The sequence below is a fragment of the Anomaloglossus baeobatrachus genome, unplaced genomic scaffold, assembly GCF_048569485.1.
Source record: "Anomaloglossus baeobatrachus isolate aAnoBae1 unplaced genomic scaffold, aAnoBae1.hap1 Scaffold_356, whole genome shotgun sequence".
NCBI classification, from domain to species: Eukaryota; Metazoa; Chordata; class Amphibia; order Anura; family Aromobatidae; genus Anomaloglossus; species Anomaloglossus baeobatrachus.
In genome coordinates this window covers 20719-48272 of record NW_027442917.1, presented here as the reverse complement: position 1 = coordinate 48272, position 27554 = coordinate 20719, and the positions used below count along the sequence as shown (strand labels likewise).

Below are 27554 nucleotides of genomic sequence, written 5' to 3'. Positions count from 1 at the left end.
TCACCATTTTACAAACACCTCCTTTTTCTGCCAGTATCATGTCAAGGGCCATCCTGTTTTGACACGCCATTATTGATGTAGGGCCTAGCTGATCTGCTAAACCTTGAAGAGCTTCTCTAGTGTAATTGACAAATCTTTGTTGGTTATAATAGATGTAATTGATCCAGTCTACGTTTTTATTTATGGTCACTAGAGGTAGTATGAATGACTCAAAACCTGCTTTGACTTGATCCCTGGCTTTAAATTCTTCTGGTACCGCCCTTGGGACTCCTATAGCATCAATGTAAACATGGGGGTCAAAACTGCCTTTGGGTTCGGGATTTGTCTCTCCTTTTGTTCTGTGTAGCTCTTCTGACGTTAGGTCTTCCTCTCCTTCTGCTGCTATGTAGAAGGGCATTATGGCTTTGGCTAGTGTGCATTCCCCCATCTATTCACCTTCTAAATGCGTTCTGATCTTCATGTCCCCACATATCCAGAACACATCAGAAATGGACTGGGTCTGGTTGACCAGGTCCTCTCTGGTGGCATTACTATATCTGCTGCAATTTTCCTCTGTGAAATTACCCACAAATGTGTTCCCCTCAGTGCTAGTATAACAGATGTATTTTCCTGGATATATGGTGATGCCTTGACCTGGGTTAGGTGTGTCTGTGACTATGGGGTACTTCTTTTTCCAGTTTTCACAATTTAATTCACTAAGGGATTTGTTAGTGAACAGACTCAGGAAACATTTTTCCACATCTGGGGGGAGATCTAGAGGGACAGATCCTAGGTGGGGTCTTGCCCCTGCACAGACAAAGCAATTAGACTTATTATATTGATTGGCGGTATATTTCATCCACTTCAACCATAAGTTGGTCTCAGTGTACCCTGTTTCAACGGCAAGGATATCTTCAAATGTGGGGTTTGCAATGGCCATCATTTTATTAAGTTTTTGAATATGGAACATTAGGGAGTTTGAGTGTGTATTTCTATCTTTTGTCGACATTTCTCTTATGTCTGCTAATCTGAACACCCCTAGATGGGCACAACTAGCACACCCACCATATACATATGTGCCCAGTAGATAGGTGCCATTATCGCCAGGTTGAGGGTTCTCCAGGTTAAGGACTAGTGGATTACATTGACCAATAGTACCACAGGGCTTGATGACGTTTGTACGGGAGAGTGTCATCCTGTTGAGTAGAGGTTTGCCATGGGAGTCTAGTTTATTTAGGGCTGTTTTCGGTCTATAACCCCAATCTTCCCCAGTGTTCCACCTGACTGCCCTCCATGAACTACATGTTTGTCCCCACCCATCACCTGTAACACATATATATTGTTGTCCTGATCTTAATTGTGCTGGTTGACTCATTGAGGAAGGTGAGGAAGCCCATTGAGTGTCACACTGTACTACATCACAATAATCGAATTTAAAAGAAGCAACATGTGTAGTGGTGTTATACCAGAATGTAATCACCCTCCCTGCTTGGGTGATCGCGGCCTGTTGTGCTCCTACAAAGGAGTGTAGAACTGTGTAACACATAAGGTAAAAGATATGCAGCATTATGCAGAAGGCTCTGATGGAGGCGTGAACTTTTTGCAGTGGGAGGCGTGTATCCACGTTGGTCTTCCTTCAAGTTTGACAGAAGTGGGAGTAGTCAGGAGCACTTGGTAGGGACCTTCAAATCTCGGTTCCAGGGATGTCTTTCTGGTGAACTTCTTTACCAGCACGTAGTCACCAGGTTGGAAATTATGGACACCTTCACTGGAATCTGGATCTGGAATGGATGATAAAACTCGTGCATGTGTTATTGACAATTCTTTAGCAAGGGCAACAACATGATTCACAAGAGTATCACTTCCTAAAGCTAGCTGTTGTGGGAAGTATTGACCCAGCCTTGGAGGCCCCCCAAAAAGAATCTCGTATGGTGTGAGTTTAGTGGGACCCCTTGGAGTGTTTCTGACTGAATATAAGGCAATAGGCAAAATGTCTGTCCAGGGAAGTTTAACCTCCTGACTAGCTTTCAGGATTTTGTTTTTCAGGGTACCATTAAGTCTTTCTACTTTTCCACTGCTCTGAGGGTGATATGGGGTATGTAGACCCAAATCCGCTCCTACAAACGTCCATAGCTCCTTCGTCAATACTGCCGTGAATGCAGGTCCTTGGTCGCTCTCAATTACCTCTGGGACCCCATATCTGCATACTAACTCAGTTATCAGTCTCTTAACAGTCACCCTGGCAGTCATATTGGTTACCGGATAGGCTTCGGGCTATCCTGAGAACATGTCAGTCACTACCAATACATACTCGTACTTCCCTACTTTTGGCATTTGAATATGATCAATTTGAATTCTTTGGAAAGGATAGAGTGGTTTGGCCAAATGTTTTTGAGTAACTTTCTGGGGTGGTGCTGGATTGCATTTTGCACACACAAGGCAGGACTTGCAATAGTTTTGGGTGACAGTAGAGATCCCTGGTGCCAGATACGTCTTCCAAATCAAGTCATTCATCTGGTTCTTGCCTCTATGGGTGATACCGTGTGCCCATTCTGTCACCGAGGGGTATAGGTTGCGGGGTAGACAGATCTTTTTGTTCTTCCTCCAAACTCCAAAGAACTAAGACGGGCTTCCAGAATTGCTGAGCGCAGATGGAAGAGGTCTCATTCCACTGAGCACTTCATTGCATATAAAGAATCCCTCACCACTTTCAAGTCCACACTCACTGCTGCAAAACAAACCTACTTCTCATCCCTCATATCTTCTTTCTCTCACAACCCTAAACAGCTATTCAACACTTTCAATTCTCTCCTCCGTCCTCCGGCACCACCTCCCTCTCCTCTCCGCTGAAGACTTTGCCTCTTTCTTCAAGCGGAAGATTGACAACATCAGAGCAAGCTTTGGCCCACAATCCCCACAGCCCCTCATCATAGCTACTCATCCCTCTTCCTCCAAATCCAGCTTCTCCACCATGACAGAAAACAATCTCTCCACTCTACTCTCAAGATCACATCTAACCACCTGTGCACTGGACCCGCTCCCATCGCACCTCATCCCCAACATCACCGCAGTCCTCATCCCAGCCCTAACCCATCTCTTCAACCTATCACTAGCAAGTGGTGTATTCCCTTCATGCTTTAAACATGCCTCTATTACACCCATCCTCAAAAAGCCCTCCCTTGACCCATCCTCTGTGTCAAACTATCGCCCCATATCCCTTCTCCCCTACGCCTCAAAACTACTGGAACAGCATGTCCATCTTGAATTGTCCTCATACCTCTCCTCCTGCTCCCTCTTTGACCGGCTTCAATCTGGCTTCCGACCACATCATTCTACCGAAACTGCCCTAACCAAAGTCATCAATGATCTACTAACCGCCAAAGCCAAGCGACACTACTCTATCCTCCTCCTCCTGGACCTGTCCTCTGCCTTCGACACAGTAGACCATTCCCTCCTACTACAGATTCTCTCATCTCTGGGCATCACAGACTTGGCCCTATCTTGGATCTCCTCATACCTAACCGACCGAACTTTCAGCGTCTCCCATTCTTACACCACTTCCTCATCTCGCCCCCTATCTGTCGGTGTCCCTCAAGGCTCAGTTCTTGGACCCCTGCTGTTCTCTATCTACACCTTCGGCCTGGGACAGCTCATAGAGTCCTACGGCTTCCAGTATCATCTCTATGCCGATGACACACAGATCTACCTCTCTGGACCTGACATTACCTCTCTACTAACCAAAATACCACAATGTCTCTCTGCTATTTCATCCTTCTTCTCTGCACGATTCCTAAAACTTAACATGGACAAAACAGAGTTTATTGTCTTTCCTCCTCCTCACTCATCTCCTCCAACAAACCTTTCCATCAAACTTGATGGTTGCTCACTCACCCCAGTCTCACAAGCTCGTTGCCTTGGAGTGACCCTCGACTCTGCTCTATCCTTCAAGCCACACATCCAAGCCCTCTCCATCTCATGCCGATTACAACTCAAAAATATCTCCCGGATCCGTGCTTTCCTTAACCAAGAATCTGCAAAAACATTAGTGCATGCCCTCATCATCTCCCGCCTCGACTACTGCAACCTCCTGCTCTCTGGCCTATCTTCCAACACTCTTGCACCCCTCCAATCTATCCTAAACTCTGCAGCCCGCTTAATCCACCTCTCCCCTCGCTACTCCCCAGCCTTGCCACTCTGCCAATCCCTTCACTGGCTTCCCATCGCCCAACGACTCCAGTTCAAAACATTAACCATGACATACAAAGCCATGCACAACCTGTCTCCTCCCTACATCTGTGACCTAGTCTCCCGGTACCTACCTGCACGCAACCTTAGATCCTCACAAGATCTCCTTCTCTGCTCCTCTCTTATCTCCTCTTCCCACAATCGTGTACAAGATTTCTCCCGTGCATCCCCCATACTCTGGAACGCTCTACCTCAGCACATCAGACTCTCTACTACCGTGGAAAGCTTCAAGAGGAACCTCAAGACCCACCTCTTCCAACAAGCCTACAACCTACAATAGCCCTCAGTCCAGTAGACCACTGCACAACCAGCTCTGTCCTCACCTATTGTACCATCACCCATTCCCTGTAGACTGTGAGCCCTCGCGGGCAGGGTCCTCTCTCCTCCTATACCAGTTTGCCTTGTACTGTTAATGATTGTTGTACGTATACCCTCTTTCACTTGTAAAGCACCATGGAATAAATGGCGCTATAATAATAAATAATAATAATAATAACTCCATCTTCATCCTTTTTTGCTCCTGTTTCTTGCCAATGCGTTTTCTCATCATCGGGTGCCTTGTCTTGGTGTAGATGAATAAACTTCACAGGAGAGCTCTGGAGTCCCTCTTCAGGATCTTGAGACACGTACACCACTGCTTTTTCTTTCCCAGGTGGGTGCACAGCATACGTTTTCGCTATTTTGTCAGCAAAGAAGTTTCCCTTCGCCTCTGGAGAATTTAATTTCCCATGAGCTTTAATCTTGATCACTGCAACCTCCGAAGGTAGGTCCACAGCAGCCACAAGTTCTTGTATGGCAACAGCATGTTTTACAGGATTTCCACTGGACGTTAGGTATCCTCTGGCTGCCCAGATGCTGCCAAAGTCATGAGCCACTCCAAAAGCATATCTTGAATCTGTGTAGATGTTAACCACCTTCTCTGCCGCTTCTTGACAGGCCAGCGTCAAAGCCTTAAGTTCCGCTTCTTGTGCAGACATGTGTGGTGGTAGGGATCCAGCTGAGATAACCTGGTCATATGTAACCACGACATATCCTGTATGGAACCTTCCTGTTTCATCTGCAAATCTGGAACCATCAGTGAAGAACGTCAGGTCAGCGTGCGGGAGTGGGTCTTCGGACACAATTTTCTTTGAGGCTGCTTCTTGCTGCATCTGTTGTAGACAGTCATGATCCTCTGAGTATTCTGAGTATGTATAGGCCTCTTCTCCTGGAGCATGACTGTCATCGTCTATATCCCCCCTGGAAAGAGGAAGCAGTGTGGACGGGTTAAGGACGGTACAGCGGACAAGAGTGACATTATCCGGAATTAGGAGGGAACATTGGAGTCTCATATGACACTGTAGTTACAGATGTTTAGGTTGAGTCTGGTCAAGTATAGCTTTGAGATCGTGTGGAGCCATCAAGAGCACTGGATGTCCCAAGATGATGTCTGAAGTCTTGTCCAGGAGCATATGTGCAGCATGTACGGCTCTAAGGCAAGTTGGTGAAGCTCGAGACACAGAGTCCAGACGGGCAGAGTAATAACCGATGGGTCTTGTTTTTCCCCCATGTTTCTGGGCTAGGACTCCGGAGGCATGTCCTGCTACTTCACTGATAAACAGGTAGAAAGGCAGCTGATAATTCGGGATTCCAAGGGCTGGTGCAGATTATATGGCTTGTTTAAGAGCATAAAAAGCTTCCACAGACTCTGGTTTAAAGCTGGGTTTACACACTGCAACATCGCAAACGACATCGCTGTAACGTCACCGGTTTTGTGACGTTACAGCGACCTCCCCAGCGACATTGCAGTGTGTGAAACCTATCAGCGACCTGGCCCCTGCTGTGAAGTTGTGATCGCTACAAATCGTTCAGGACCATTCCTAGGTCCTTTGTTTCCCGCTGTGCAGTATGCATCGCTAGCAAGTTTCAGTGTGTAAAGGGGACTTTACAGCGACTCCGCGACTCTGTCTGTGTAGCGTCCTGATTAGCGGTCACCGGTGAAGGATTCACCGGTGACCGCTAATCCCCCGAGTGACTGAAGTGTCCCCCCCTCTCTCATACTCACCGATCCCCGATCACCGGCGCTGCACGGCGTTCACTCTGCTCCAGCGGCTTTTCCTTTTTTGAAAAAGCCGGCCGCTCATTAAACAATCTCGTATTCCCTGCTTTTCCCCGCCCACCGGCAAATATGATTGGTTGCAGTGAGACACGCCCACATGCTGAGTGACAGCTGTGTCACTGCACCCAATCACAGCAGCCGGTGGGCGTGTCTATACTGTGCAGTAAAATAAATAATTAAAAAATCCGGCGTGAGGTCCCCCCCAATTTTAATACCAGCCAGATAAAGCCATACGGCTAAAGGCTGGTATTCTCAGGATGGGGAGCTCCACGTTATGGGGAGCCCCCCAGCCTAACAATATCAGCCAGCAGCCGCCCAGAATTGCCGCATACATTAGATGCGACAGTTCTGGGACTGTACCCGGCTCTTCCCGATTTGCCCTGGTGCGTTGGCAAATCGGGGTAATAAGGAGTTATTGGCAGCCCATAGCTGCCAATAAGTCCTAGATTAATCATGTCAGGCGTCTCCCCGAGATACCTTCCATGATTAATCTGTAAATTACAGTTAAAAAACACACACCCGAAAAATCCTTTATTAGAAATAAAAAACACTAACAAATTCCCTCATTACCAATTTATTACCCACAACAAAGCCCTCCTTCTCCGGCGTAATCCACGGTCCTCCAGCGTCGCATCCAGCTCTGCTGCATGCAGGTGACAGGAGCAGCAGAAGACACAGCCGCTCCTGTCACCTGCACGCAGCTAATGAAGAGAGCCGTGTGATCGGCTGAGCTGTCAATGAGGTTACCTGGATCCAGTGGTGGATGCAGCGGTGGCCGCGGGTAACCTCAGTGACAGCTCAGCTGATCGCGCTACTCACCGCCGCTCCGGTCAGCTCCACGCAGCAAATGAGGTGAGTAGCTCGATCAGCTGAGCTGTCACTGAGGTTACCCGCGGCCACAGCTGGATCCACCGCTGGATCCAGGTAACCTCAGTGACAGCTCAGCCGATCACACGGCTCTCTTCATTAGCTACGTGCAGGTGACAGGAGCGGCTGTGTCTTCTGCTGCTCCTGTCACCTGCATGCAGCAGAGCTGGATGCGACGCTGGAGGACCGTGGATTACGCCGGACAAGGAGGGCTTTGTTGTGGGTAATAAATTGGTAATGAGGGAATGTGTTTGTGTTTTTAATTTCTAATAAAGGATTTTTTCGGGTGTGTGTGTGTTTATTTACTGTCACTTACAGATTAATCATGGAAGGAATCTCGGGGAGACGCCTGACATGATTAATCTAGGACTTATTGGCAGCTATTGGCTGCCAATAACTCCTTATTACCCCGATTTGCCAACGCACCAGGGCAAATCGGGAAGAGCCGGGTACAGTCCCAGAACTGTCGCATCTAATAGTTGCGGCAATTCTGGGCGGCTGCTGACTGATATTGTTAGGCCGGGGGGCTCCCCATAACGTGGGGCTCCCCATCCTGAGAATACCAGCCTGCAGCCGTATGGCTTTATCTGGCTGGTATTAAAATAGGGGGAACCGCACGCCGGATTTTTTAATTATTTATTTATTTATTTTACTGCACAGTATAGACACGCCCACCGGCTGCTGTGATTGGGTGCAGTGACACAGCTGTCACTCAGCGTGTGGGCGTGTCTCACTGCAACCAATCACATTTGCCGGTGGGCGGGGAAAGCAGGGAATACGAGATTGTTTAATGAGCGGCCGGCTTTTTCAAAAAAGGAAAAGCCGCCGGAGCAGTGTGAACGCCGTGCAGCGCCGGTGATCGGGGATCGGTGAGTATGAGAGAGGGGGGGAAATCACCAGCAAATGAGGGGAGTAACGCGATCAGCTGAACTGTCACTGAGGTTACCCGCGGCCACCGCTGCATCCACCGCTGGATCCAGGTAACCTCAGTGACAGCTCAGCCGATCACACGGCTCTCTTCATTAGCTGCGTGCAGGTGACAGGAGCGGCTGTGTCTTCTGCTGCTCCTGTCACCTCCATGCAGCAGAGCTGGAAGCGACGCTGGAGGACCGTGGATTACGCCGGACAAGGAGGGCTTTGTTGTGGGTAATAAATTGGTAATGAGGGAATTTGTTAGTGTTTTTTATTTCTAATAAAGGATTTTTCGGGTGTGTGTTTTTTAACTGTAATTTACAGATTAATCATGGAAGGTATCTCGGGGTGACACCTGACATGATTAATCTTGGACTTATTGGCAGCTATGGGCTGCCAATAACTCCTTATTACCCCGATTTGCCAACGCACCAGGGCAAATCGGGAAGAGCCGGGTACAGTCCCAGATCTGTCGCATCTAATGTATGCGGCAATTCTGGGCGTCTGCTGGCTGATATTGTTAGGCTGGGGGGCTCCCCATAACGTGGGGCTCCCCATCCTCAGAATACCAGCCTGCAGCCGTATGGCTTTATCTGGCTGGTATTAAAATAGGGGGGGACCGCACGCCGGATTTTTTAATTATTTATTTATTTATTTACACGGCACACAGAGCCGCGCGGCATTAAATGAAGTCGGGTGAAGTTCACCTGCTTTTTTGACACGTCCCCAACGACCAGCTAGTCCCTCTGCAGGTCCGGATCGCTGTTAGGTCGTTGACCAGGTCTGCCTGTTTGACAGCTCACCAGAGACTTTGTAGCGATCCCGGCTAGGTTGAGATCGCAGGTTGGATCGCTAGAAAGTCTCAGTGTGTAAACCCAGCTTTAGTGTGAAAGCAGACAACTTGAGGTCATCATACAATGGTTGCATCAACTTGGAGGCGTCTGGAATCCACTGCCGGCAGTAGGTGATAAGTCCCAAGAAAGCTTGTAGCTGCTTAGTTCCTTTTGGTAGAGGAACTGTCTCAATTGCGTCTTTTCTTTCACTTGTGAGATGTTTTAACCCTGGAGAGAGACAGTGTCCTAGAAACACAACTTTGGGTTGACACCATTGAACTTTGTTGAGGGACACTTTGCAGTTCTGTTGTGCGAGGTGAAGTAGAACACTGAGACTGATTTTTCAGCTACTGCTTGATCAGGACAACACAATAGAAGATCATGGACATACTGAAGGAGAACAACCTGATGGTTCATCTCTCTCCAAGGCTTCAGACAAGAGGCAAGGGCTTGAGAGAAATGACTTGGTGAATTCTGTGCTCCTTGTGGCAAGACCGTCCAGGTGTACTGTGATCCTTGGTAAGTGAAGGCAAACAGGTACCAATCTTCTGGATGCAATGGTACGCTGAAGAAAGCATTGGCTAGATCGATGACAGTGAAACGTGTAGCATCCGATGGTATCTGAGACAGCAATATACAGTTAGGTCCAGAAAGATTTGGACAGTGACACAATTTTCGCGAGTTGGGCTCTGCATGCCACCACATTGGATTTGAAATGAAATCTCTACAACAGAATTCAAGTGCAGATTGTAACGTTTAATTTGAAGGTTTGAATAAAAATATCTGATAGAAATTGTAGGAATTGTACACATTTCTTTACAAACACTCCACATTTTAGGAGGTCAAAAGTAATTGGACAAATAAACCAATCCCAAAAAAAAAATTTTTATATTCAATATTTTGTTGCGAATCCTTTGGAGGCAATCACTGCCTTAAGTCTGGAACCCATGGACATCACCAAACGCTGGGTTTCCTCCTTTTTAAATGCTTTGCCAGGCTTTTACAGCCGCAGCCTTCAGGTCTTGCTTGTTTGTGGGTCTTTCCGTCTTAAGTCTGGATTTGAGCAAGTGAAATGCGTGCTCAATTGGGTTAAGATCTGGTGATTGACTTGGCCATTGCAGAATGTTCCACTTTTTTGCACTCATGAACTCCTGGGTAGCTTTGGCTGTATGCTTGGGGTCATTGTCCATCTGTACTGTGAAGCGCCGTCCGATCAACTTTGCGGCATTTGGCTGAATCTGGGCTGAAAGTATATCCCGGTACACTTCAGAATTCATCCGGCTACTCTTGTCTGCTGTTATGTCATCAATAAACACAAGTGACCCAGTGCCATTGAAAGCCATGCATGCCCATGCCATCACGTTGCCTCCACCATGTTTTACAGAGGATGTGGTGTGCCTTGGATCATGTGCCGTTCCCTTTCTTCTCCAAACTTTTTTCTTTCCATCATTCTGGTACAGGTTGATCTTTGTCTCATCTGTCCATAGAATACTTTTCCAGAACTGAGCTGGCTTCATGAGGTGTTTTTCAGCAAATTTAACTCTGGCCTGTCTATTTTTGGAATTGATGAATGGTTTGCATCTAGATGTGAACCCTTTGTATTTACTTTCATGGAGTCTTCTCTTTACTGTTGACTTAGAGACAGATACACCTACTTCACTGAAAGTGTTCTGGACTTCAGTTGATGTTGTGAACGGGTTCTTCTTCACCAAAGAAAGTATGCGGCAATCATCCACCACTGACCACTTGTCATCCGTGGACGCCCAGGCCTTTTTGAGTTCCCAAGCTCACCAGTCAATTCCTTTTTTCTCAGAATGTACCCGACTGTTGATTTTGCTACTCCAAGCATGTCTGCTATCTCTCTGATGGATTTTTTCTTTTTTTTCAGCCTCAGGATGTTCTGCTTCACCTCAATTGAGAGTTCCTTAGACCGCATGTTGTCTGGTCACAGCAACAGCTTCCAAATGCAAAACCACACACCTGTGATCAACCCCAGACCTTTTAACTACTTCATTGATTACAGGTTAACGAGGGAGACGCCTTCAGAGTTAATTGCAGCCCTTAGAGTCCCTTGTCCAATTACTTTTGGTCCCTTGAAAAAGAGGAGGCTATGCATTACAGAGCTATGATTCCTAAACCCTTTCTCCGATTTGGATGTGAAAACTCTCATATTGCAGCTGGGAGTGTGCACTTTCAGCCCATATTATATATATAATTGTATTTCTGAACATGTTTTTGTAAACAGCTAAAATAACAAAACTTGTGTCACTGTCCAAATATTTCTGGACCTAACTGTATGTGGATTGGGCACAATGGGACTTTCCAATACAGTTGCTGCATTAACAGCCCGGAGATCTTGAACCATACGGTACTTTGGGGCTTCTCCCTTCAATGTCCTCTTCTTGACTGGGAACAAAGGTGTATTACAGAGAGAGGTACATTTGACTAGTGCCCCGTTATCCAAGAGAGTCTTAATTTGAGTGCCTAAAGACTCTTCCTGGGCAGATTTGAGTGGGTAGTGAGGCACCCTGGGGAGTTGAGCTCCAGGTTTAAGAATGGCCCGTACAGGAGGTACAGCAAGACGTCCAATATCTTCAGGACCAGTGGACCATAGAGTAGATGGGACTTGCGACATCACTTCTGGTGGAATACCCGAGGCAGAATTAATGACTTCGTCCATCATCATAAGCAACGGTGCTGCCTGAAGTTGACACTCTTCACTCGGATCGAGCGGATCAGTAATGGTGATGGTAAGACCATTAGATGAATAGTTGATAGTCGCTCTCAATCTTTGGAGAAGGTCTGCTCCCAGAAAGTTAGTGGGACAAGTGGGGGACACCACTAGGCGCATAAATACATCTTCATATGGTCCAACCTGTACTTCTCGGGTGAGCTTGTTAGAAGTAGACTTGCCATCTACTCCCACGCATGTCACAGCTTCAGAGGATATCAGGTCGGGAAAAGGCAGGTCCTGTAGTCTGATAACACTTCTGGCTGCACCTGTATCCACAAGGAACGGTAAGGGTTTGCCTTGAACGTTGATGGTTACTTTGGCTATTGGACCAGACGCAGAAGCCAAAGTAGTGGACACGGGCTTGCCCCTGTCCTATCGGTTACTTAGATGCATCAGAGCAGCGGTATGGTTAGCATGAGTCTGAGCTTGTGATGGACGGTCATAATATTAATCATTGCGATGAGAATAGTTGAATCTTCGATTATCTTCATTGTGGTTCCTGAATCTGCGTCCTTGAGGAGGTGCCTTACAGTTTCGTCTATAATGTCCAGTATTGACACAATTGAAGCAGGCATCTTTGTTATGTGGTGCTGGAGATAACTGGTCTTGATCTCAAACGTTAGTCCATAGGATATGGGTCTTCTTGCTTGATGCTGTTGTAGATTTTTCAGGAAGTGCCTTCTCGAATCCTTTAGCTATTGTTAAGACATCCTTATGATCCAATGTAGCATACTCAGGTCTGATTAGTTGAAATTGCTTCTTCAGGACTTCTCGAAGGCCTTCAACAAATGAGAAGACGAGCAGTGTCCGTTGAACCTTGATTTGGTTACTGAAACCGAGGTCACTAAACATTTGAGTTAAACGAGCATGATATCTTTCCATGGATTCTCCTGAGTCTTGTGTGACATCCTTGAAAGATGTTGATTGATCAGCCAGCTTATCTGAGGCCCATGTTTTAAGTTGTTGGCAGAACTCAACACCGGAGTCCCACGTGGTGTCACTGACAAGTGTGGCATCATTGAATGCAGTTTCCATAACAGGCCAATATGCATCGCCCGCTTTAAGATTTGCCAGGGAAATGAGATCTTGCCACGTTGCGGAGAGTAATTTCTCTGGATTTGAAGCATGCTTCTGTAAAAAGGCATCGGCTGTTTTTCCGAATCTGGAAGCTGGTTCAATAGAGTAGCAGCTTGTTGTGGTGTAAACTTAACAGAGGGTGGGCTCTCCAGACGTGGGCTTTTCCGCTATCGGTAGTGGCACCAGCGGTGGGATTGGAGGTGGCAGCGGGGGTATAGGCATCGACACTTGTATGAGAGGTTCAGGAGGAGGTAGTAAGGCGGGCTTTGCACGCTGCGACATCGGTAACAATGTGTTACCGATACTGCAGCGATAGTCCCGCCCCCGTCGCACGTTCGATATATAGTGAAAGCTGCCGTAGCGATTATTATCGCTACGGCAGCTTTACACGCACATACCCGCCGTGCGACGTCCCTCTGGCCGGCGACCCGCCTCCTTCCTTAGGGGGCGGGTCGTGCGGCGTCACAGTGACGTCACACGGCAGGCGGCCAATTGAAGTGGAGGGGCGGAGATGAGCAGGATGTAAACATCCCGCCCACCTCCGTCCTTCTCATTGCAGCCGGGAGGCAGGTAAGGTGAAGTTCCTCGCTCCTGCGGCTTCACACACAGCGATGTGTGCGGCCGCAGGAACGAGGAACTACATCGTACCTGTCGCTCCCCCGGCATTATGGAAATGTCGGAGGCTGCAGCGATGATACGATGACGACGATTTTGCGCTCGTTCATCGTATCATCTAGGATTTACACACTACGACATCGCAAGTGACGCCGGATGTGCGTCACTTTCGATTTGACCCCACCGACATCGCACCTGCGATGTCGTAGTGTGCAAAGCCCGCCTAAGCCTGGAAGGAGAGTTTCTAACTGAACAGTTCCTATATCATGAGGTGGAGTCCAGATGAGGCAGGCAGTCTTGAGAGCTTTTACTATCCAGTGTTCATTACTAATCAACCTGATTTCAGAGAGACAGCAAATGTTTGGGGGGCTGCATTTGTTCATTATAACGCCTACTATCTTTCTTGCGCATGCATGAATGGCATATCCAAAAATGCCAGAACCAATAGCGGGGTTTGTCAGGGTTTCAATCTGCTGACTAGTATTCGCATATTCTAAAATGCGAGTTATTGCTGTGCGAAGTTGTTGTGTACTAACGTCTGGATGCATGGGGTCAAAAGTAGATATCACAGCATGTATAATCAATCTACAGGTAAGACTGCCAGGTTTAGTCACTGCTATGTCCCCAATAGCTATCTGCCCACGTGACTCAACAATGACTCGACTGTCAGCTTGAATAGTCGCCCCTCCTGCCTCCACTATAGCTCTAGCTATACCTCCATTGTGTTTTAAATGAGAATTTGCAGCATTGACAATAGCATCTGTCTCCATTGTTGTTATATCCCCCTTACCCACCACCAATAAAGGTCCTTCTGGAATCTCTTTTTCAAGAACTGGTTGCCAGTATTCCCTTCCCCCTATGCTTCCTGTGGTATTAGTGTTCCCTTCCCAAAATGTGCCTTCCTCTGATACAGTGGCTACCGTCCCATATAGATGTGCACTTGGCTGTGAGAGGACTCTCGAGGCACCGGGAGTAGTATTAGAGAGACTGCGTGAGCGTGAGAGTGCTGTTGCATCAGAAGTGTTGGGAGGAAAGGTTGCTGCTTGGAGTGGCTCACGTGAGTGTGTGACTGGATTGACCTCAAAGGTGACAGTGGAAAGGGTTGGTGCTGAGAGTGATTCTTGTGATTGTGCAGCTAAATTAGCAGCGGAAGTGACAGTGGAAAGTGTCGGTGCTGGGGATGATCCAGGTGGGAGGATAGCTGGATTCACAGCGGAAGTGGTGGGGGAAAGGGTTGATACTTCACTGGAAATCGTTGTGACAGGAAATGTGGGTAATGTCTGTTCACTTCCCAGAGGGATATAGTACTGACCGTTAATGGTCATTACTGGGTAGAGGGAATCTGGGCGGGTGCCACTAGGGACAGCACATTTGTCTTCAACAAAATGGCTACCACCGGGGAGAGCACATTTGTCTTCAACAAAATGGCTACCACCATGTCGAGCACATATGTCTTCAACAAAATGGCTACTACCAGGTCGAGCACATTTGTCTTCAACAAAATGGCTACCACCAGGCCGAGCACATTTGTCTTCAACAAAATGGCTACCACCGGGGAGAGCACATTTGTCTTCAACAAAATGGCTACCACCGGGGAGAGCACATTTGTCTTCAACAAAATAGCTACCACCGGGGAGAGCACATGGCTTTTGTCCACCATTTTGCGGCCTAGAGTCACCACATTCTACAGCATCAGCATTATATGGAGGTGGTCGCTCACAAGGTATAGTCTTGTAATACACATAATTTAAAACTCTGTCTTTCTTTTTTCTCACTTCTTCTACCCAGTTCTCTCTATATAATCTTTCAGAAACTCTTCCCCATGCACAAGCCGCAGATAGAAATCCATTGTCTTCCAAAACACCTTTTCTCTCTGTTAACACAAGCTTCCACTCTAAAGGCTGCATTCTTCCTCCTGCTGGCATCCCACACAATTTCATGAGTTTTCTACATTGTTTTATATGACTCTTCCTTTCACGAGCTGCAACTAATGTGCATGGGTCTAATTTGCCATCTGAATTTGGATTATTGCCAATACGACACAACTTCATCAATTGTTCCATCCTCTCCCAAGATAAACAACACCAAACAATCTTTCTCTATGCAGACCAAGATAAGAATAACAGACAAAGAGATGGGGAGATGACACAACTGAAACACTAAAGAAAGCCTAGGGTTTGCAGCATACACTTCCAAATCCTTCCTTACTCTGTCATGTGGTCCCTGTCTGATTTCTGCGTTCTGTAATTCACAAAGACACCAATGGTGTCACCCCTGGCTACAAGGTGTCTACACCAGCCAATTCACTCCAGGAAAACACTTTTAAAAGGTTAGATTTATGTATAACGTAAGGCTCTGCACTCAGTCTAGCCAAAGCTGGGCCCTTACATATGGCTCTGCACTTAAGTCTAGCTGATCTTGGCACTTACATCTGGCTCTGCACTCAGTCTGAGCTTGGCACTACAAAAACCACAAACCATATCACAGGCAACCATAAACCATATGACAGACAATATCCTTTTTGTTTCCAGACACTGCTCACAAACCCACTTGCTCTTTTAACTACCAGTCAATCTCCCCTTGAGACAAACAGGCAGCAGGCAACTGAACACGTGATGGTTCTTCCACAATTAATATGGCCAGCAGCCGTGAGACCCGTCTGCCGTGTAGAGAGACCCTGAAAACCGGACACAGTCAGGCAATCAGTGCCACACACCCCGAGATCACACAGGAAAGACTACAGATTATAAAAATCAGCAGACTTACCGTGCAAAATAATGTTAGGAGGCGATCAATCTCCTTTCTCAAGGTGTGGAGCTCGTCCTGCCGTTCCAATTGCCGATTCCAAGGGTTTCCGGGTGTCGACGTCTGATGGCTCCACGTTGGCGCCAATAATGTTAAGGTGAACTCTTAACCAGAGATCACTAGTTGCCTACTGCCTGGCCGAATTGGTATATACCAAGTGCATGCATAAAAGAATTCACACCAGACACAGTCGGATATGAAGTCTCTTCTTGGTCACAGTAAAGATGGCACCAAACAGACAGAGGAGACTCATGCGTCCTCTGATATAGGCTAGGGGCGTACACAAGTTCAGATATGCCCATGTAGTGGGACAGTTCATGGGCTAGCGAATGGGGAGATCCGTGTTGCTGTTGATGGGCAGGTCTGACTCCAGTGGATGAAACCATGATGATGGGAGGGACGTCATTTAGTGGATCCATGCTGATGGTTTGGTCTGTGATGTCTTCTAGCTTGACCAGGGGTCTTCCCTTATATGGTGGTCTTTTTTCATCTGGACATTCCTTGCATTCCAAGCAAGGTGTGGATAACAGGAAATGGTGGCCATCTTTATATCTGTGTCATGTATATGATCTGAAACCTGAATTATGTAAGGCAAATCGACATATTTCCCACAATCCCTTGTCAAGAGGTTAATTAAGTATTTGATAAAAAGGTCCTCCTCAACACTTTAACCACAAATTTTCATTTTCCCAAGGGTAAGATGACAAAATGGACCATATTCTGTTGTGCAATTTCTCGTGTGTACGCAGATACCCCATGACTTGGAAGAGAAGGAGCACCATTTGACTTTTGGAGAACAAAATTGGCTGAAATAGAGGATGCCATGTCAAGTTTGTAAAGCCCTTGATGTGCCTAAACAGTGGAAACACCCCACAAATTATCTCATTTTGAACTCTACACCAATGAAGGAATGTATATAGGTGTGGAGATCATACAAGTACCCTTATATAGGGCAAGGGGTCTTTAGCAGACCCCCAGCTATTATGGCGACCCATTTGCACGCAATGATAAATGTTGCTTGGGACGTTGGATATGTGGAACGTTGTACCCCATAGGCTGCGAGCTGCAAATGCTGCTGTCAAAGATTGAAAAGTTAGAACACAACACATGGGAAAGAGTGGGCACAACTACACCAAACATGTACTGGAAAATCCAGAATAATGGAATGAAGCAAGAGGAGTCCCTTGTTGCATGCAAAAAGTGTGAAAAAGTTTATTAATAACACAGAGAAATATTATTAAGAACACTTAAAACTGGGAAAGATCAAAGGGGTGATCCACCCATGAACAGTTTAGCACATCACCACTGAAACCTCATGGAATAATACAGATGGAATAAATCACATAGGCTCAAAAATAACAGTACCAGAGAACAGTATACAGCAATACATAGTCACCAAATGTAGGACTAACATGAATATGGTACAGATCAGAGAGAGCCAATACAATACCCGATGAGTAAATAGTGAGAGAGGAAGTGAGGGTGCGCCTGCCCCACGCGTTACGCCACCATGTGTGGCTTCATCAGGGGTAAATACCCCTTGGTTTTACCCCTGATGAAGCCACACATGGTGGCGTAACGCGTGGGGCAGGCGCACCCACACTTCCTCTCTCACTATTTACTCATCGGGTATTGTATTGGCTCTCTCTGATCTGTACCATATTCATGTTAGTCCTACATTTGGTGACTATGTATTGCTGTATACTGTTCTCTGGTACTGTTATTTTTGAGCCTATGTGATTTATTCCATCTGTATTATTCCATGAGGTTTCAGTGGTGATGTGAGGAAAGAGTTAACCTTTTTCACTGACTTAGAAAATAATAGAAATTCATTCTCCCTGGCAAGACCGAACCAGACTTATTTGCGTAATAAACTATGAGACCAACTTCAAGGACGCAGAATGTTTTGACTTAGAAATGACTGACAAACATCTTGTTATGAGAATGAGAGGCGGAATAGACTATTATGGGAGTATAAGTCATTATATTAATTTCTCTTGCTGGGAATATGCAATCCACGCCTTAATGAATGTAGATTAATGAATATGTATGTTGCATAGTTACGCCCTAATCAACTTTGTATAACTTTGTAATGTAAACAATACCAATACACTTTCTATTCGGAGCCGCACGTCTCCTAGCCTTTACGTGTATAACGGTGTCTGCCTGTTTTCATTGAAGGCTAAAGGGAGGGCAGAGGGGGGGTCACCGGTACCCTCTCTGCATTCGGACATCGCTGGCAACAGCTGTGACCGTTAGGTCAACCTAACATTATCTGGCGCCCGAAAAGCAGGGACCCGTGTTTCTAATCCCAGGACGCAGTGGACTGTATTGCCATTCAGAGGAGGAGTGGACCAGACGTGGGGACCAGAAACACCTGGCCAGGTAAGAGTTGAACCTTATTCTTCTCTTTATGCTCCCCACATCTGATCTCCCCTCTCCTCAACGCGCAAAATGGTACACTGTGAGTAGATACTGGGTTATTGGCGGGTTTCCACTGAACTCTGAGAGAGCCTTGCCAGCAGATGTTTTCTGTGCCTTGTTTGGTTGTTTGCTTGTTTGTTTCTCTGTGTTTCTCTGCCTCTCCGTGTGTCGCGGGTCTGCTCTCCTGCGCTTTACTTCTGTGCTGTTGTCCTTGTTGGTTGTCATAGATCCCATACATCAGTGAGTGTTGAAAGGGAATAGTGTACCTGCTCTGTCCAATGGATGTGATATTCACTGCCCTAGTGTTAGTGGGAATAGCCCTGTTTGCCATTGCTATCGGATATAGAGTGTATCTCTGTTACAAGAAGGGTAACCCAGCGCCATTCAACATTCTCAGCCCCCTCTGAAGTTAGGACACCACCTTTCAGTAGGAATACACATCAAGAATCAGTCTTTGGGTATCTCCAGGAAAGGTGGTTCTAGACCTCACCTTAGGTAGGAATACAAAAGGAGTTAGTCTCTGAGTATCTCCAGGATAGGTAGGTTTAGTCCAAAGGACGTTCAAGGGTCTAAAAGCTGAAGAAGATAGAAGACGAAGAATGGGGCAAGGAATATCAAAAGACAGAAGAGCTGGATGCACCCTGCAACATCTCATTACGTGTTATCATGGCAAGAGGACAGCCAGTCAGTCCAAGGAAGTTTTCAAGACATTTGGATTGAAGGGGAAGGATCAATTGGACCCCAACAAATGGGATACAATAAGAGCTACTAGATCAGGAGTGATAGCAGATAAATCATGGACTAAACTAGTCAGAACTCTTTCTGACATGGCAAAAACAGCCCACGATCAAGGTTGGATATACCATGAAGAATCAGACACATGGGAAGAAGCTGGGAAGAAGGTTAATAAGGAACAGCAGCTTCCTCCGTACCTGTCAGCTACTCCTGGAACAGCTCCAAAAATAACAGGATCCGCGGGATGGACCTGCACAAACTGTGGCCAACAAAATCCGGACTGGAGTGAAACATGCCTAGCCTGTGCAGCCCCACAGCACAAGCTACAAGCCACAGCACCAGTGCCTCTTTATCCCGTAGTGGAAAGAAGAGTCCTGATAAGACTCAATCTTGTCTGCGCCCAGGAGCAAAGAACTAAGGGCACAATGGGACCATTGCATCAAGGTCCTGTGGAGAATGTCAGCTCATTTTACTACAGATTGATGCAGTCATTCGCAGATGAAGGGCTGGACTTACAAGCGGGTGCAATACGTCGCCTGATGGTAAGATCCTTTATGGATGGAATACATGCACCTCTGGCAGAAAGATTGAAAGCGTGCTGCCCAGAATGCAGAAACATGGAAGACATAGATCTTCTAGTCAACAAAGCAAGTGGCTTAGAAACCGACGCAAAGGATAAAAGGAGCAACAAGAAAGTTGTCATAGCAGCAGTGGACGGTCAGCCAGAAGGTACAAGAAGGAAGGCACCGACCTGCTACTATTGTGGAGTCAGAGGACATGTGATCAGAGACTGTAGAAAGAAGAAGAGGGACACTCAAAACCAACCCGAGAGTCAGGAGGAGAAGACTGCCTGACTTGCGGCAGCACGGGATAGGGATGCCAGAGGTCCATTTAAACATGTCCCCTTTCACATTGGCAACAAGGAAATAAGAGCTTTGGTGGACTCAGGAGCCTCACGCTCCTGAACCCCAGGAACCTAGTGCCTGAAGGATCCATCTCCTCTGAAGCTACTGTAGTATCCGGATTTGATGGACAAGCCCAGATAATCCCAATAACACATCCACTGAAGGTGAAACTGGGACCACACATGTTCGTGTCTAAATTCTTAGTGTCCCCCCTGGGTGGAGATGCCCTAGTGGGAGAAGATCTACTATCAAGACTACAAGCTCAGATTGTCTACAATGAAGATGGATCTGCTATCCTGCAAATTCCAGAAGATATCCCAGAAGAAATCCTGTGCACTCTCCAGATGATAGAAGACCGACCAGAATCTGAAGTTACACATGAAGTAAACACGGACCCAATACTTCTACAAGTTCCTGCAAAACTCTGGTCCACATCAAAAACTGACCTCGGCACACTACCCGTGCCCACAGTAAAGGTTTCAGTCAAGCCTGGAATTACGCCACCGCAGCTGAGACAATCCCCCCTCCCGCTACCTCTCGCAGTACATCTACCAGTACGTGGATGATTTACTACTGTGCTGCCCTAGTGAAGAGGAATGCTTACCTTTCTGGCAGAAGTAGGATGCAAAGCAAGCAGAGATAAATGCAGACGGTGGATTCCCAGTGCGTCACTACTCATGCAACCGCTGTATGATTGCACAAAGAATGTTCCTTTTTCCCTTACAGAAGAAGCTTGATAAAACTTTCAAAAGCTCAAGGAACTAGTGATTGATGCACCTGCTCTGGCACTACCAAACTATGATCTCACCTTTAATCTGTTCGTAGCAGAGCTTCAAGGATTTGCCGTAGGAGTACTCACCCAGAAGACGGACAAACATCACATAATCGGGTACTACTCCTCTCAACTCGACAACGTCACCAAAGCAGCACCAACCTGTGTCCGTGCTGTTACAGCAGTTTCAAACATACTGCAGAAAGCATTTGAAATCTCACTCGATTTCCCGACTACCATCCTTACCAGCCATTACATCTATGCTGTTCTCAATCAAGTGCAGCTGAAACACCTCTCCATGGCAAGACAAGTCAGACTTCAGTGCACGCTGTAGCTACCCCCCAAACATCTCATTTGCTCGAGTTACAAGTCTAAACCTTGCTGATCTGCTGATCTTTACAAGTTTAGAAGGGGGGACAGAAGAGAGTGACAGAAGAGAGGACAGAAGAGAGTGACAAACGTACCAGCGCACCATTTGATCATGATTGTCAGGAACTCATTGAACATGAGGCAAAGCCCCTGCACAATATTCAGACAACACCGCTTACAAATCCAGACTTTGAACTTTTTGTGGATGGTAGCAGGTACGCTGATGAAGCAGGCAAGTTCCACATCGGATTTGCAGTAGTGACTCTATATGCAGCCTTAGCCAAACAACCGCTACCTCCACGCATATCTGCTCAAGAAGCAGAACTTCTTGCTCTCATCTGGGCAATTGAGTTTCTGGAAGAACGAACAGCGAACATCTACACGGACTCAGCCTATGCACACGGCATTGTGCACGATTTTGGCACTATCTGGCAGACTAGAGGATTCCTCACAGCAACAGGAAATCCCATCAGGCATGGAGCCTCAGTGAAGAAACTAATGGAAGTAGCCTTGATACCAAAACAGCTACCAATCATAAAGGTTGCTGCCCACACCAAGGCTCAAACACCCGAGGCAAGGGGAAATCGCTTGGCCGATCAAACAGCAAAACAAGCCGCCTTACTCCCTTTGAAGGAGACGGAAACAGTGTCAACGACGGAGGAAGAAATGCAGAACCTCTTTGAGACACAAGAAAACGCCTCTGAGGAAGAAAAGGCCGGATGGCGGGCCAAGGGGGCAGAAAAGGTGGAGGGGATTTGGCGCCTAAACGGACTTCCCGTCCTGCCACGCAGTTGGTTCCCTGCCATTTTCCAAGTACTCCACTATCCCACACACAGTAGCACAAACTCAATCATGAACCAGATGCAACCATATTGGATAGCCCCCGGCTTCAGACAATACGCCTCCCAGAGAATAAAAGCTTGTCACATCTGTCAACAACACAATCCAGGCCAGCTAACTAAAACCCCGCAAAGATACATGCCAAAGGCGTTTGCCCCATTTCAAAGAGTACAAATAGACTATATACAGTTGCCAAAACATGGCATCTACGAGTTTGTACTTGTCTGTGTAGACCTCTTCTCAGGATGGCCAGAGGCCTACCCTGTCAGTTCAGCCACAGCCCGAATTACCGCAAAGAAATTGGCCTGTGAGCTGGTGCCTCGGTTTGGACTCCCTGAAGTCATAGAGTCAGACCGAGGTACTCATTTCACTGGACAAGTTTTTCAGAACACCTGTGCCCTGTTAGGCATGCAGTCAGCCTTACACACGCCTTACCACCCACAGTCATCAGGGAAAGAGTAAAGGTTAAATGGGACTTTAAAGCTCAAACTAGCCAAGGCAGTGGAGGAGACTGGTAGACCATGGACAGAATGTCTCCCCATAGCTTTTTACCCTATAAGGACTACCCCACAGGGAAAGCACAGGCTCTCACCCTTTGAAATACTCTTTGGTAGTGCACCCAGATTAGGATGCTACTTCCCACAGGAGTTACACCTGCAATGTGATAGCCTAACGTCTTATGTTGTTTCCCTGCAGAAGAGACTAACTGAAACCCACCAATGGGTCTACTCTTCTCTACCTGATCCTGATTCCGTTCCAGGAACCCACTCTCTAAAGCCTGGTGACCGGGTCTACCTAAAGAAGCACGCGAGAAAGACCCTTGAGCCACGATTCGAAGGGCCTTTGACTGTCCAGCTGACCACTCCAACCTCCGTCAAACTTGAGGGGAGATCGACATGGGTCCATGCCAGCCACTGCAAGAAGGCCTAATACTGCTGATAAGTATTTCTATGTGTACTCCCTTTTTGGGGCCTTCTACACCACGGCAGAATTCATTTGAGACCCATCATGAAGTGTTAGCTGAAAAAACTTGAGATCACAGACTGTTTGATATGTACACACACACTTGTGACAGCCTCTTCCATGCCATACTTAGCCATACCCGTCCCAATAAGCAAAGTGTTTCAATGGGGAGGCTGTTACAACAGACTATCAGTGTTCCAAGTGTTACTCTGTTTACTAGTTGCTTATGTAGTGTTCAAGTTGCTAATGGCTTTGTTTTCCCGCTGCTTGAAGCAATGTAGATACAATGATTATTCAGCACCCGTATGAAATCACTAATATGCCTTTTTCTCTTCTCTACTCTTTCCTCTAGAAATCACCTTGGCGTATCATGATGAGACTCCTATCGAGAGGCATGCAGGCAGTCCTGGGTGACGGATGTGAGACGACACTCCCTGAGCACACCCGCGGCTCAGAAAGTATCTGGAGGCTAGCCTGCTTTCTCTATAGTCCAAAGCTTCTCGATGGCCCCCTGTCCATCAATCACGCCAATAGGGGGGATTGTGAGGAAAGAGTTAACCTTTGTCACTGACTTAGAAAATAATAGAAATTCATTCTCCCTGGCAAGACCGAACCAGACTTATTTGCGTAATAAACTATGAGACCAACTTCAAGGACGCAGAATGTTTTGACTTAGAAATGACTGACAAACATCTTGTTATGAGAATGAGAGGCGGAATAGACTATTATGGGAGTATAAGTCATTATATTAATTTCTCTTGCTGGGAATATGCAATCCACGCCTTAATGAATGTAGATTAATGAATATGTATGTTGCATAGTTACGCCCTAATCAACTTTGTATAACTTTGTAATGTAAACAATACCAATACACTTTCTATTCGGAGCCGCACGTCTCCTAGCCTTTACGTGTATAACGGTGTCTGCCTGTTTTCATTGAAGGCTAAAGGGAGGGCAGAGGGGGGGTCACCGGTACCCTCTCTGCATTCGGACATCGCTGGCAACAGCTGTGACCGTTAGGTCAACCTAACAGTGATGTGCTAAACTGTTCATGGGTGGATCACCCCTTTGATCTTTCCCAGTTTTAAGTGTTCTTAATAATATTTCTCTGTGTTATTAATAAACTTTTTCACACTTTTTGCATGCAACAAGGGACTCCTCTTGCTTCATTCCATTATTCTGGATTTTCCAGTACATGTTTGGTGTAGTTGTGCCCACTCTTTCCCATGTGTTGTGTTCTATGTTCTAATTATGGGTTGGAGCACACTTCCATAATCTATTTATTTAAGGTGGTGCCGTCCCCATTTGTTTCTTAAAGATTGAAAAGTTAACAGCAATGGGTGAAGCTTACCTCCACTGAATAGACTTCATCTGCTGGCAATAATGGAGACTCAGCTTTTGAGCCCGCAAGAAGTAATATAGGATGTAATAATACATTACATATCGAGAAGGGGTTAAAGAAAACCTGGCAGCTACAAAAACACTATTTACCGGCAGATATAGAGTTAATCTGAGTACCTAGCATTTAAATGATAAGTATCTGGTTTATTCAGTGTGTGACGCTAGTTACTGCACGGACAAGCTGTAAGGCAGGGTTGTCAAACATTCTGGAGTCAGATTCAAAGAGAGCATGCCGTGAACTAAGAGGAAAGACAAAGGCGTAGTCAGCTCTGGGGTCAGAATATCAGGAGGATAGCGGACATGGGCAAATGGAAGGTCAGAGGAGGTCCAAGGTCTGGCAGCTATAGATCAGAGCACAAATAACCGAGGCCCACATTCACAGGGAGCCGCGGTGGCGTCGGACTCTGTTCACAGGCAACCTGAAATTAGTTGCTCGGCCTCAGCTGAGTGTTTTACACTGTTTTCCAGTCTTGTGGCGTCGTTTGTGGCTCCTTGAGACTCAGGAGGCTAACTTCTATTCAGCTGTGTTCTCCCTATTTAAGGTTTGAGATTCTACCTGTTACTGCAGATGATTCCTTCAGTTTATGCTCCTGTGATTCCGGTCTTTGTGGCGATCCTTTGTGGGGTTTGCATCTCCACTCCCGGTGGGAGGGGGCTGTTAGATCAGGGTTTGGACAGGAGTTAGGGTTAAGCTGGTGGTCCAGACCTGGATACCATCAAGCCTACCTCTGGGATCAGGGACAGCACAAGGTCCCTAGTCTGTGGGCCAGTTTTGGGGTCTGTGCTCCAGCTATCCTGGCACCTCCGTGATACCCTGGGTTTAGGACTGACTACTCAGCTAAGTAACTGATCACTCAGAACAGGTAACCCTTGAAAAAATCAAGCACCTCCCAGTTTCAGATTGAACTAAGCTTTTGCTCAACAATCTAATAGCTTAACATGACCCGGATTAAATATGGAGGCAAAATTGTCACTCACAGCGTACAAGACAGCGGAGAGATTGTGACACAGTAACTACAAGGAGAAAATGCAATTACTTTCTCCCAGCAGCTGCTCACTTCCAGTCACCAGCACAGTGGGAGAGGCTGAAACAGTCACCACTCACTACATAGTGAGTGCACAGTAATCAACTCTCTTGTTCCTTGGCTGACAACCTGTAAGTGGTAAGTGTTACTGTTTCCCGCACTGCATCGGTGTATACGAGAGGCAGCAGGGAGAATGTAACTTCATTTTCTCCTTGCAGCTGGGAATGTGACTGTTCTCTTTGTTATTTAATGGTGACTCTTCACTGAGGAGGGTTACCTGTGGAAAGGTCTCTACTCCGTTCATCACTCCGCACATCCATTTCTCCTTTTTCCATTGTGTCTGCAGCGTTCTGCATATCTTTTCCCTGAATTTCAAAGCTGTAAAATAAATAATGTAAAAGTCACGGACAGAAGGAAAAGTCATGTGGAAGGTTCCAGATGGACGCTTCTGCTACCAGAGCCGTGTGGCCCCTGAGACCAATTCATGCATGGCCTCTACGCCTCCTATATCCCCCGTGCGGCCCCAGAGTCAGTTCAGCAGGGATAGAAGCAGACGTGGCAGGAGCCACTTAGTGTGGTACATTATGACATTGGGATTTCCTTCATTGTTTTGTCTTCACAATTTGGACGCCCTAATGCTTATTTTTCCGTCATTTGAGAATTGTTTTAGTCAACAATGTTGTATTTTTGAAAGTCTTTTAGAGGAAAATTAGTTTTGTTCAATTGTTGTTCTTTAAGGGGACGAACAGAGGTGTACATAGAAATCATGGGACCCCATAGCGGAAGTTCTAACTGGTACCCCCTCCCCCAAAAAATAAAATCTAATTAGTATTCACCTGGGTCATATAAGAACTTATCTTACAACTTTACAGCCCTTACACAGTAATTTTCCTCTTAAAGACCAAAGATTCCCCTGTCACTGCACCATAATGTATAATACAAGCACTGTATGATACCTCCACAGTGACGTCCTCCACACCAGGGCTGAGGAGTCGGTAGGAAAAATGAGAAGTTTCCATCCACTATCTCTAAAGACACATCTGCAGGTTTTTCTCACTATCTGACATCAAATCAAACTAAAGTGAAGAAAGAAAAATGGCACTGAAAATATCCAAAATATTTTCAAATTTTTTTTTTTATTTTTTAAATCCAGTGAATAAAGACCACAATGTGTGTCAATCAGTGACGTTTCGGTCCTTCCTTGGACCTTTATCAAGCTCACATTATAAAGATACATAAGAAAAATACAAAGTGAATATTATGGGATATTGCAGCCGCTGAGGACGTGGCCATGTTCCAATTGTGCCCATTTTCAGTTATATAGATAAATCTTTTTTTTTTGTATATTTCCACAAGTAATATGTAAGATTTTTGCTCTAATATTCATGTACCTTTGAGAGAATATTCACTTTGTATTTTTCTTATGTATCTTTATAGTGTGAGTTTGATAAAGGTCCAAGGAAGAACCGAAACGTCACTGATTGACTCACATTGTGGTCTTTATTCACTAGATTTAAAACCCCCAGATGTGTCCCCCTCCATCCATCTGTCCCCACCCCGGATGTACCACCATTTATCCATCTATCCTTCCTACAGTCTCCCCCCAACGTGTAGTCTCTCTCCCTGCGAGACCCCTCCATCGTGCAGTATCATCCACTGTAAGCCCCCCAATATGCAGCATCGCCCCTGCCCTGTGTAGCCCCCATATCCCCCCTTCCTTATGGAAGCCTCCACAGCCCTGTGCTGCAGCTTCAGCACCTTCCCTGTGATATATACACGAGCTGCAGCCCCCAGTAGTGACAGGAGACACTTTTATTTCTTACCCCAAAATCCAGTGTGACCTCAGCTCTATAACTAATGAGGAAAAGCTGAATCTTCTCCACCCCAGGGTCAGGATCCGTCCGCTCTGCACAGGAGCCCGAGCACTGCTGCTTCCGGTCACAGATCTGCACAGC

The 27554-nt window shown here is 46.4% G+C and overlaps 1 long non-coding RNA gene across 1 annotated transcript; it reads right to left on the bottom strand.

Moving 5' to 3' along the window:
- Window positions 1-1604: 1604 nt before the first annotated feature.
- On the bottom strand, window positions 1605-27554 carry LOC142272824 (uncharacterized). Its single transcript, XR_012737622.1, has 3 exons — window positions 27423-27554; window positions 25877-25977; window positions 1605-1760 (listed from the first exon to the last, which is right to left on the bottom strand). It is a non-coding gene; the product is annotated as an uncharacterized LOC142272824 (long non-coding RNA).